Source organism: Cinclus cinclus, chromosome Z, assembly GCF_963662255.1.
Source record: "Cinclus cinclus chromosome Z, bCinCin1.1, whole genome shotgun sequence".
Classification (NCBI taxonomy): Eukaryota; Metazoa; Chordata; class Aves; order Passeriformes; family Cinclidae; genus Cinclus; species Cinclus cinclus.
The window spans coordinates 71,114,275-71,127,041 of NC_085084.1; positions in this window are offsets into that span (position 1 = coordinate 71,114,275).

Genomic DNA, 12,767 nt, shown 5'->3' on the forward strand with positions numbered 1-12,767 from the left:
TGCTCACATAGAATCATAAATCATAGAATACCCTGAGTTGGAAGGGACCCATCAAGATCATCCAGTCCAGCTTCTGGCCTGCACAGGACACCCCAAGTGTCACACCATATGCCTGAGAATGTTGTCCAACTGCTTCTTGAATTCAAACAGGTTTGGTATTGCAACCCCTTCCCTGGGGAGCCTGTTCTAATGCTCTGGGTGAAAAATCTTCCTGACATCTAAGCTAAAACCTCCTCTAATTTGGCTTCAGGCCATTCCCTCAGGTCCTGTCACTGGTCACAAGACAGAAGAGATCAGTTTCTGCTCCTCCATTATCCTTTGTGAGGATGTTGAAGACCACAACGAGGTCTTCTGCCTCAGTCTCCTGTTCTCCAGGCTGAACAGATCGAGTGACTTCAGCTACTCCTCATCCAGCTCCACCTCCAGACCTTTCATCAACCTCATGGCCCTCCTTTGGACACTCTCTAGTAGCTTTATAGTTTTTTCTAATATTGTGGCACCCAAAACCATCCCCAGCACTTGAGGTAAGGCTGCCCCAGTGCAGAGCACAGCAGGACAATCCCCTCCCTTGTCCGGCTGGTGATGCCACCCCTGATACCCCCAGGACAGGGTTGGTCATCCTGGCTGCCAGGGCACTGCTGGCTCATGTTCAACTTGCCATCAACCAGGATTCCCAGGCTCCTCTCTACAACACTGCTCTCCAGCATCCTATTATCAGTCTACACAGTCAGGGCTACCCCATCCCAGGTGCAGAATGCAGCATTTCCCCTTGATGAACTTCATATGGTTAGTGATTGCCTAATCTTGTAATTTGTTGAGATCTCTCTGCAGGTTCTCCCTGCCCTGAAGAGGGTCAACAGCTCCTCACAATTTAGTGTTGTCAGCAAACTTGCTTAGTATTCCTTTGAGTCCTGCATCCAAGTTTTTTATGAAGATACTGAGGAGCACAGGGATGGAGCTCTGTGGAGCCCCACCAGTGACAGGTCACCAATCTAATGTCACCCCATGGACTGTAACCCCCTGTGCCAGACCCATGAGCCAGCTTCTCTCCCATCACATGATGTCTTTGTCCAGTTGTGAGATGAACATTCTGTCCGAAAGGATACAGTGAGAGACAGTATCAAAAGCTTTGATGAACTCTAAAAAGATTATGTCAACTGGCTTTCCTAGACCAACAGGATGGGTTACCTTGTCATAAACACAAATCAGATTTGTTGAGCAGGACTTTCCTCTCATGAAGCTGTGCTTGCTGTGACTGATGACTGTTGTCCTCCAGGTGTTTTCCAGTAACTCCTATGATAAATCTTTTCCATTATTTTACTGGGCACTGAAATAAGACTGACAGGTCTATAGTTTCCAGAGTTCCTCTTCTTGCCCTTCATGAAGATCAGGACAACATTCACCAGCTTCCAGTCAGTCAGAACCTCTCCAGATTCCCAAGATGTTTCAAAAATCAATCCTGAAGAGAGGCTTTGCGATTAGCCAGCTCTTTGAGGACATCTTTCCCTACTCTGAGGGACAGTGGCCTGCAGGTGATCAAAGTTGCAGCAGAGACACCCTGCCCTCAGGGGACCCACACTGCAGGAGAGACATCTCTGCAGGACCACAAGCCCCAGGTGTTCCACAAGACAGGGAGATATCTGAGGTACTATGGCCAACAGCAACAGGAACCCACATGAAAGACACTAAGAAGTAGTGTAGCAAAAAAAAAATAAAAAATAAAAAATAAAATAAAAATAAAAACAAACTATTAAGAAGCAAAGAAAAAATATTTAAAAAGAAACAGCAGCAGAGGAAATGCTGTAAAAAGCAAAGAGAAACAGAACAAAATAAATGAGGAGCACAGGAGAAAAAACGGTTATGCACACAACTCGAGACCTCCTGTGCTGTGTCACATATCATCTGACCAGACCAAACTTAACCCAAGCAAATACAGGGGAAGTCAAGCCTGGGAAAGAGGGAGGGAAAAGATTTTAGCACATGATTTTTTTATTGCTGATTTTCTCTTTTTTTCCTCTCTAGCCATATCAGTGTTCAGAAGGTGATGTGAGCTGGACATAGATTAAGTAAAAATGCCTTGAGAAGAAATGTTTTGCCCATGACTGATTCTTGGGTGCTCTGGACAATAAGGTGTTTGCTTACACAGGGCAGGTCAGCCCAGCAAAGCTCCCATTTCTCCACATGGGAGCCTGCATCTCTTTCTATAAACACTGAACAGGAACCACAGCACCTGGCTCCCATCAGGTGTCCCAGCCAAAAGTTCCCTCTAGCTACTCCAACATAAAAAATTATACTGAGCTTGTTAATCAGCCCAAAGCTAAAGGAGTATTACAAAATATTCATTATTAAACCTGGAGGGAAAGGGGAACAAGGTAGTAAATTGCATAAAAAAAGGTATATTTGGTAGTAAAGAACTGATGCCCAATAATAAAAAAATATATACGTTAGTATGAATACTATCAAACACAGAGTTAGGTGTTTGTCACATTACAGATGAGGTTTCAGCATTCAATTCTCCTTTCACCATGGTCAATAGTATAACCTGCTTTTATTTCAGTTGGAGGTGAATGGAGCCATTAAGTAGAGTTGAATTGTTAGGCCATATGGTCTCTCTCCTTGTAGGTTTCTTCATGTTGCAGGTATTTGTTCCTGGTTTTTGTTTATATTTACATACAAACGGCCCTTTTAGTGCCCTAAGGAGACATTTGTAAATGGTCATAACATGGTAACCCACAAAATTATAGCCCTATAAATTATTCCCTTGGGCATTAAAAGAGCCTGGGAAAATACAAGCGCAGACAGTCTCAAAACTTTTATTTAACAAAATTTACACCATGCTGATGGTGTTGAAAAAAAGTTAAAAAGTGAAAAACTATTTGTCTTATGGACATATGTCATTTGGTGTGTAACCTACACACAAGAATAAACTAGGCCTTCCATAATTTACCAGGTCATAGCTGGTGTTTTTTCTAACATGAATGTTGCCAAATGACAGTGTACTTACTTATCACATAATTTCTAAAGTGAAACACTTAAAAGCCAAGAAATTAATAAAGGACATCTGAAATTTTAGACTTTTCACATAGAACAAAGGAAACACACTAATGGCCTCTATTGCAATAGTACCCTATAATATTGCACTCATTGGTGCCTTTGTTGTCAGAGCTCCTCTCTAAGACAAGGGCATGATGTTTTAAATCACTGGGAAGCCAAGGCATGAAACAACAGATTTGGAAAGATGCCCAACTTTGTAGAACCAGTAGAAATATGTGAGCACTTACTTTCTACACCAAAGGGGCTCCCTGCAGTCCCACAAGACTGTATTCACGACCCAGAGCAGTTCAAGCAGGAGGGTGACAAACATAGTTGCCTGTTTGGGTTGGCCATGCAGGCCCCTAAAAGCAGAACACACATATCTCAGAGTGTTGAGGGTTAGTTCTCTCCCTTTTTTTTCCCTCTGTGGAATTTTCCCCATTGTCATGCTAAGATACCTGTTGACTGGGCCCTGGTGACAAGGGGGAGGGGACGGGAGGGAAGAAGCAAGCCCCGCGAGATTCAAACAGCCAGAAGAGGAAGCGGAAGGCTGGGCCTCGGCCCATTTCCCCCGCGGAGTTCGGACGAGAAGGACGATCGCCGCCTCTCCTCCATCTCCGCCATCCCAGCGTCGGGAAACCACCATCGGACCCTGCCCTGCTGTCTTCTCGCTGTGAACTACCACCATCCAGCACTCTGCTGAGCACCAGGACCCACACCGTGAGCGGAGAGCTCTCTCTCCATCCCTCTCTCCCCCTGGGACAGCGCTGCCATCACCCCCAGCCCTCCTGCAGCTCTGCGGGACCCGCCCGCCCCCAGCACCGGGAACTGCAGCTCAGGGAAAAGGTGCCTGCAGCCAAAAAACACTGGGACTGAGTTACTGTTCTGTTTGTGGGTAATTTCATAGCTGTTGCTGTTCTTGTTTGTCGTGTTAGATATACTAGTAAAGAACTGTTATTCCTACCCCCATATCTTTGCCTGAGAGCTCTCTTAATTCCAAAATTATAATAATCGGAAGAATCACGTTTTTTTTCAGTCCAAAGGGAAGCTTCTGCTTTCCTTAGCAAACACCTGTCTTTCAAACCAAGACAGATTTTGGCCACCCAACGTGGGGCCCGAGGGCATTGAGAGAAAAGGGTGAAAAAGGAATAACTGTTCTTGAGTTACCTCAGTTTTGTGTTAGGTGGCATCATGTTGTCCAGCTTACCGTGGTTTGGGCTCCATGTGGCCACAGCTTTATCTCTCCCATTTGCAATCCCTTACTTGAACATGGGTCCTATAACTCAGGCTGCTGTAACTATTATCCAGTTCCTTTTGTAGGCTGATAATGTGAGAAATGCATGGATTTTTAACTTCCTCTGGAAAGTGGGCACATGGATTCGGAGCTATCACACTCCAACTGTATGTTTTTGGGGTTACTTTAATAATGGTACATACTGTGAGGATATGACACCAGGGAAAACTTTTTCCCAACCCCTTACGCAGTTTTTTGGGTCTGCTCCACCAGCTTTTGAGGGGTTCAAATCTCTTCTAAGCAGTAATGATATCATACAGTGGCTGACATTGCTAATAGGCCTTGTAAACCTGTTCTATTTAACATTCCGAGATGAGGGGAGATTGACTTGGATGACAACCCTGATACATCCCCCAAGGAATAGGGATCCTGCCCCAGAGCCTGACCCTGCCCCAGAGCCTGGCTCTGCCCCAGAGACTAAGGATTCTGCCCCTGCCCCAGAGACTAAGGATTCTCCCCCAGAGACTAAGGATTCTGCCCTAGAGACTAAGGATTCTGCCCCAGAGGTTAAGGATGTCTCCCCTGAGCCTGATTCTACCCCAGAGCTCACCTCAGAAAGGAACCACCCAGAGTGAGTGGGGTTTCTAGTGAAGGACATGGGCCAAATGCTGAAGGAGTACCTTTCTCCAGCTCTTGAGAAACTCTCCCTCTGCCTTAAAGAGGGAGAACCTGATGGTGCAGCAGTGGAACCCACAGATGTTACATCTCTCCAGGGTCCAGCTGAACTGCAAGGGCACTCACAGCCAGCAGCAGTTGCCCCTGTGGAAACTAGAAAGTCTAAGGTGAAAACAAAGCACCTAGATAATAATGATCAGAAAGCAGGGCCCTCACAACCAGCAGGGGAGCCAGTGGTTGAGATCGTCACAGAGTCCCTGTCATACGAGAGTCTCCGTAATCTGCGTAAAGATGTTGTACGAAGGGGCCGTGAGGCTTTTACAACGTGGTTACTGCGGGTCTGGGACCTTATGGGTAAAGGTGTGCAGCTGGATGGTACTGAGGCAAGGAATTTGGGACCCCTGACCCAGGACTCAGGTGTGGATCACATATTCGTAAGGGAACCAGGCCCCCTTTCCCTCTGGGAGCGGCTTTTAATGAGTGTAAGAGAGAGGTTTGTCCATAGAGAGAGAATGCAGGAGCACCACCATAGAATGCGCTGGAAGACCGCTGAGGAGGGGATCCAACAGCTGAGAGAAGTGGCAATACTGGAGGTACTCTTTGGGAGGGGTGGACAACATGACAATGACCCCGACAAGGTCAGGTGCACAGGGCAGATGTTGTGGAATCTGGCACACCTGGGGCCATCTCAATACACCACATTCATTGCAGCCATTAATGCTGACACCAACCACGAGACAGTGGGTTCTGTTGCCAATAAGCTCAGAAATTTTGAGAGTATAATGAATGGCCCAATGCAGGCTCAGGTCTCTGCCGTGATTAGGGAACTCAGAGAGGAGTTCAAGGAGGAGATAAGAGGGGTGAGGGAGGAGATGAGGAAGGTCAATGCAGCACCAGTGCGAGTCACAGATCCCAGAGTTAGAGCCCAACGTCCCCCAGCTAGGGAGAGAGGATACACCCCACGAGCTGACCTGTGGTTCTTTCTGCGTGACCATGGGGAAGACATGAGGAGGTGGGATGGGAAACCCACTCCTGCCCTGGCAGCGCGGGTGCGTCAACTCAGGGAGGGAACCACTAACCAAAGGAGCTCCACTAAAGTGAAGGTAGCCTCAACTTCCCAGAACCAAGGTACAGGGTATTACAAAAGGGAGGATGATTTGTCAGATCCCCTTGAGGGAACCTCCAACATGTATGCCCAGGAAGGAAATAATAACCAGTGCTAGAGGGGCCCTGCCTCTAGCCAGGGAGAGGCACGGGAAAACCGGGTCTTTTGGACGGTGTGGATCCCATGGCCTGGCACATCAGAGCCACAAAAACATAGGGCATTAGTTGATACTGGTTCACAGGTCACCCTAATACCATCAGAACATGTGGGGGAGGAGCCTGTTTCTATTGCTGGGGTGACAGGGGGATCACAGGAATTGACTTTGCTGGAGGCTGAGGTGAGCCTGACTGGGAAGGAGTGGCAGAAACATCCAATTGTGACTGGCCCAGAGGCACCGTGTATTCTAGGCATAAACTTTCTCAGAAATGGCTATTGCAAAGACCCAAAGGGACTCAGGTGGGCTTTTGGAATAGCTGCTGTAGAGGCAGAAAACATTAAGCAATTGAACACCTTGCTTGGACTGTCAGAGAACCCATCTGTAGTGGGACTCCTGAAGGTGAAGGAGCAGCAAGTGCCAATTGCCACCTCCACAGTGCACCACAGGCAGTACAGGACAAATCGAGATGCCGTGATCCCCATCCACAAGATGATCTGTGAGCTGGAGGGCCAAGGGGTGGTCAGCAAAACCCACTCACCCTTCAACAGCCCCATCTGGCCTGTGCACAAGTCTGACGGAGATGGAGATTGACTGTGGACTATGGTGCATTGAATGAAGTGACTCCACCGCTGAGCGCTGCCGTGCCGGACATGCTGGAACTCCAGTACGAGCTGGAGTCCAAGGCAGCAAAGTGGTACGCCACCACTGACATTGCCAATGCATTTTTCTCCATTCCTCTGGCAGCAGAGTGCAGGCCTCAGTTTGCTTTCACCTGGAGGGGCGTGCAGTACACATGGAACCGACTGCCCGAGGGGTGGAAACACAGCCCCACCATCTGCCATGGACTGATCCAGGCTGCACTGGAAAAGGGTGAAGCTCCAGAACATCTGCAATACATTGAAGACATCATTGTGTGGGGGAACACGGCAATGGAAGTATTTGAGAAAGGAGAAAAGATCATCCAGATTCTGCTGGGAGCCGGTTTTGCCATCAAGAGGAGCAAAGTCAAAGGTCCTGCCCGAGAGATCCAGTTCCTGGCAGTAAAGTGGCAAGACGGGCGGCACCAAATCCCCACTGAGGTCATCAATAAGATCACCGCGATGTCTCCACCAACCAACAAGAAGGAAACACAAGCTTTCCTAGGTGCCATAGGCTTTTGGAGAATGCCCATTCCTGAGTACAGCCAGATCGTCAGCCCTCTCTACCTGGTCACCCGGAAGAAGAACGAATTCCACTGGGGCCCTGAGCAGCAGCAAGCCTTTGCCCAGATCAAGCAGGAGATCGCTCATGCTGTAGCCCTCGGCCCAGTCAGGACGGGACCAGAGGTGAAGAATGTGCTCTACTCTGCAGCCGGGAACAAGGGCTTGTCCTGGAGCCTTTGGCAGAAGGTACCTGGTGAGACCCAAGGCCGACCTCTGGGATTCTGGAGCCGAAGTTACAGAGGGTCTGAAGCCAACTACACCCCAACAGAGAAGGAGATCTTGGCTGCTTATGAAGGAGTTCAAGCTGCCTCAGAGGTGATTGGCACAGAAGCACAGCTCCTCCTGGCACCCCGACTACCAGTGCTGGGGTGGATGTTTAAAGGGAAGGTCCCCTCTACCCACCACGCCACCGATGCCACATGGAGCAAGTGGATTGCCCTCATCACACAGCGCGCCCTTATCGGAAACCCAAATCGCCCTGGGATTTTGGAAATAATTACAAACTGGCCAGAAGGTGAAAATTTTGATCTTGCCGATGAAGAGGAGCAAGAACAAGTGACCCGGGCTGATGAAGCCCAGCCATACAACCAACTGCCAGCAGATGAAACTCACTACGCTCTTTTCACTGACGCTTCCTGTCGCATCGTGGGGATAAACCGGAAGTGGAAAGCAGCCGTATGGAGCCCCACACGACAGGTTGCACAAGCTACTGAAGGAGAAGGTGGATCAAGTCAACTTGCTGAACTCAAAGCCGTTCAGCTGGCCCTGGACATTGCTGAAAGAGAAAAGTGGCCAAAGCTTTACCTTTACACTGATTCATGGATGGTAGCCAATGCTCTGTGGGGCTGGCTAGAAAGATGGAAAAAAGCTAACTGGCAACGTAGGGGAAAACCAATCTGGGCTGCTGATGAGTGGAAAGACATTGCCAGTCGGGTAGAGAAGCTACCCGTAAAGGTCCGTCATGTAGATGCCCATGTCCCCAAGAGTCGGGCTAATGAGGAGCACCAACACAATGAGCAAGTAGATCAGGCTGCAAGGATAGAGGTGTCACAGATAGACTTAGACTGGCAACACAAGGGAGAGTTGTTCCTGGCTCGATGGGCCCACGATGCCTCAGGTCACCAAGGCAGAGATGCTACCTATAAGTGGGCACGAGACCGAGGGGTGGATCTCACCATGGACAGTATTTCCCAGGTTATCCATGACTGTGAGACGTGTGCTGCCATCAAGCAAGCCAAGCGAGTGAAGCCCCTCTGGTATGGGGGGCGGTGGTCCAAATATAAGTATGGGGAGGCCTGGCAGATTGACTACATCACACTGCCTCAGACACGCCAAGGCAAGCGCTACGTGCTGACCATGGTAGAAGCCACCACTGGATGGTTGGAGACCTACCCTGTGCCTCACACCACTGCCCGCAACACCATCCTGGGCCTGGAAAAACAAGTCCTTTGGAGACATGGTACCCCTGAGAGAATTGAGTCAGACAATGGGACTCATTTCAAGAACAGCCTCATAAACACCTGGGCCAGAGAACACGGCATCGAGTGGGTGTACCACATTCCTTATCACGCACCAGCGGCTGGGAAAGTGGAACGGTGCAATGGGCTGCTTAAAACCACCTTGAAGGCACTGGGTGGGGGGACTTTCAAAAACTGGGAGATTAATCTACCAAAGGCCACATGGTTAGTGAACACCTGAGGTTCCACTAATCGAGCAGGCCCTGCCCAGTCTGAGCCCTTGAGAACACCAGATGGGGACAAGGTTCCAGTGGTGCACATGAGAGGTATGCTAGGAAAAACTGTTTGGGTGAACTCTGCCTCCAGCAAAGACAATCCAATTTGTGGGGTGGTCTTTGCTCAAGGGCCAGGTTGTACCTGGTAGGTGATGCAAAGGGATGGAAAGACCCGATGCATACCCCAAGGAGACCTTGTTTTAGGGTGAACTACCTACAATACTGTGCCTGTATCTGTAACTGTATGGATGTGTATAATTTGAAGATTTTAATTTGATTTAGCATGATGGTAGGGGAAAATTCGGGGTGGATAATGTTGAGGGTTAGTTCTCTCCCTTTTTTTTCCCCTCTGTGGAATTTTCCCCATTGTCATCCTAAGATACCTGTAGACTGGGGCCTGGTGACAAGGGGGAGGGGACGGGAGGGAAGAAGCAAGCCCCGCGAGATTCAAACAGCCAGAAGAGGAAGCGGAAGGCTGGGCCTCGGCCCATTTCCCCCGCGGAGTTCGGACGAGAAGGACAATCACCGCTGGTGTCCCATCCCTGCCATCCCAGCGTCGGGAAACCACCATCGGACCCTGCCCTGCTGCCTTCTCGCTGTGAACTACCACCATCCAGCACTCTGCTGATCACCAGGACCGACACCGTGAGCAGAGGGCTCTCTCTCCATCTCTCTCTCCCCCTGGGACAGCGCTGCCATCACCCCCAGCCCTCCTGCAGCTCTGCGGGACCCGCCCGCCCCCAGCACCGGGAACTGCAGCTCAGGGAAAAGGTGCCTGCAGCCAAAAAACACTGGGACTGAGTTACTGTTCTGTTTGTGGGTAATTTCATAGCTGTTGCTGTTCTTGTTTGTCGTGTTAGATATACTAGTAAAGAACTGTTATTCCTACCCCCATATCTTTGCCTGAGAGCTCTCTTAATTCCAAAATTATAATAATCGGAAGAATCACAATTTTTTTTCAGTCCAAGGGGAAGCTTCTGCTTTCCTTGGCAAACACCTGTCTTTCAAACCAAGACACAGAGGTGTACAACCACATCATTATGCAACAGCTTAGGACAGTCCCAGCACCCATACTTTGGTGATCTACTCAGTAAAAGCCTCATAACCAGCTTGCACAATGCCTACCATGCGATGATGATGATGTGGTAAGGACAAGGGTGGTATGGATGCAAAAAATTTTGACACACCACTGATTGACCCAAAAACCTGGCACCTGAACTTGGGCATGTGACCAGGCACTGCCTCAGTCCCACTGAGAAATGAGAAGCCGTATGAAAAACTAAGTGAAAATCCAGGAGAGCTATGACAAAAGCAACTCGCAGCTTGCCCAGTTTCAACTGCAGCCTCTCCCCAGAAGTTTCTCAACATGCCCCTACCCTACTTAGCCTGTCAGCTTTGTGAAGATCCCAAAAGAAGGTGGTGAGACCATGAATAGTCTCAATTTTATGGTCTAGTCAGGAGATACTAGTTTCTTCACAAGAAGACTCGGACCAGAGGTGCAGTGGCAGAACACTTTGAACTACAGTTTGCCAAAGACAAATGTCTCCACACTAATCCCAGAAACAGTAACAACAAAAAAAATGCCTTTGTCAGTTGTTTCCAAATGTTGTTGTTTTTTATTTTACCTCTTAGTCCCAGAGATTATGAATTTCAGATGGTGATTATGGAATGCCAAATATCTTATACCTCAAATAATTGGTGCCCTGGGGACCCACCTCTCTCTGGGAGACTGAAATCAATAGACTTCGTTGTGGGTCCTGATTTTGGCACACATTAATGTGAAATCAAGCTCAGGGGAAAGAATCTTAGTTATACATTCTTTTTCTCACTACAGTACTACTGTCATAAGATTTAAGGATTTTTTTTCACTCTTTCTTCTGAAAGCAATGAAATGTGGGTAAGAAACTGTTTTTCAGTGGCATGAGCTACTAGGAAGAGACAGTGCATCTGCTGGAGAAATAAATTGAGCTGTCTGTCCACCTGCATTTATGGAAGACTCTGCAAGGTAATATCCTGGGTTGTGTTAGCTCTGCATGACCTGCAAAGAACCAGTCCCAGCTAATGTCAGGAATGAAATAAGGCCCAGAATGGCAAAGGAAAGATACACCACAGTTTCTCAGAAAGGAGGCTTTGGGCTGCTAAGGAGAAGAGCCCTGCAAAATACACTTCCCTACTAAAATGCTGTGCACAGATTTTATTTTTTTTTTCTGGGTCATAACAAAAATTTCCTATCCTGCATTTTTCCGGAAGGTATTGATAAATTCTTCCTGTCCACAAAAGATTTCTATAAGCAAGAGGGAGAGTGCTCCATCCAGCCTTGCTGGACCTTTTTGGCTATATTCGCAGAAGGATTGCTGGCCCTAAGGCCAACAGCCATTCACAGTGCATGCCACATGCACCCCTTTCCCTATCCACCCATGAAAACAGGATAGAAGAACCCAAACCAGTTGCTGGGAATGGTTCCTGGGAATGGTTCCTGGAAGGTCTCACTGATGGGTCTCCTCTGTGAGTGAACCAGCTGGTTTACACCTCCACCAGGAACTATGAGAATAATTTTATTAGTACAGCTATACATCTCATTAATATATCTGTAGCCACTTAGAGGAAACTTGGACCAAATGAAGGTAAACCAGATAAATTTAAGACCTTGATGCTTACGGCCATAGTGCTGTCCTCAGAGGAAAATAAGAAAAATCCCCCTAACCCTACCATAAAATGCTTTTCTGGGTCTGAAGCAGAATTCCATCCAGTTCATTTTGTTTCTAACAGTAAACAATTTTAAAACTCAAGATTTTAGATTCACAGAAATGAAAGGTTATTAGCATCATAAATTTTATCACATTAATACTTACAAACCTGCTTCCATATTGAATGCAGGTTGTGCACAAGTACCAAGCATACATTCTACTGGATATTTTTATAAAATCTGTTATTTCAGCAAATAGGAATTACCAATATTTGATAGTTTGAGAGCTAATTTTTATTTGTATGTTCAGTAAAATTCACAGAAATAAGATGTGATTTACTATAGACTGCATATTGATGGCTTTAAACAACCTCTTACATTGCAGAGGTCCCATAACAAAACAAATCAACAATTGTCTGGAACTTGAAAACCACATACTATTAATGTGAAACTTGTATAGAAAAGTTAAATTATATATTAAGTAATACTAAATTAAAACCCTGAATTCAGAATTTCTCAGAACAGACCTCCATTTATATTTTTAATGATGTTATACACTCTTTAAAATATTATTTGTTATTATTAGTGTCATTGTTAGTATAAGTGTCAACAGCCAAATTTATATTACACATATAAATAAAATCTGAAGACAACAAATTCCACAAGGAGGTGTCATTTAAAAAGTTGGATATTCTTATGCTACATATATTCTTACAGGGGACCAGATCATCCAAGCAGATGCAGAAAACACCAGCGTTTTACTAGAAGAATATGCACACACATAAAAAAATTTATTTATCTCCAGGGAATAAACTTCATTTAGGGGTTACAAGAGAAATCCAGTTGTATGAATTTAAACATTTCTAACCTGAGTTTTCTGCTTTCTAGCAGGTTTTTCTCTGACAGCACAAGCATGCATTTCAGTTCTACATACAACCATCCT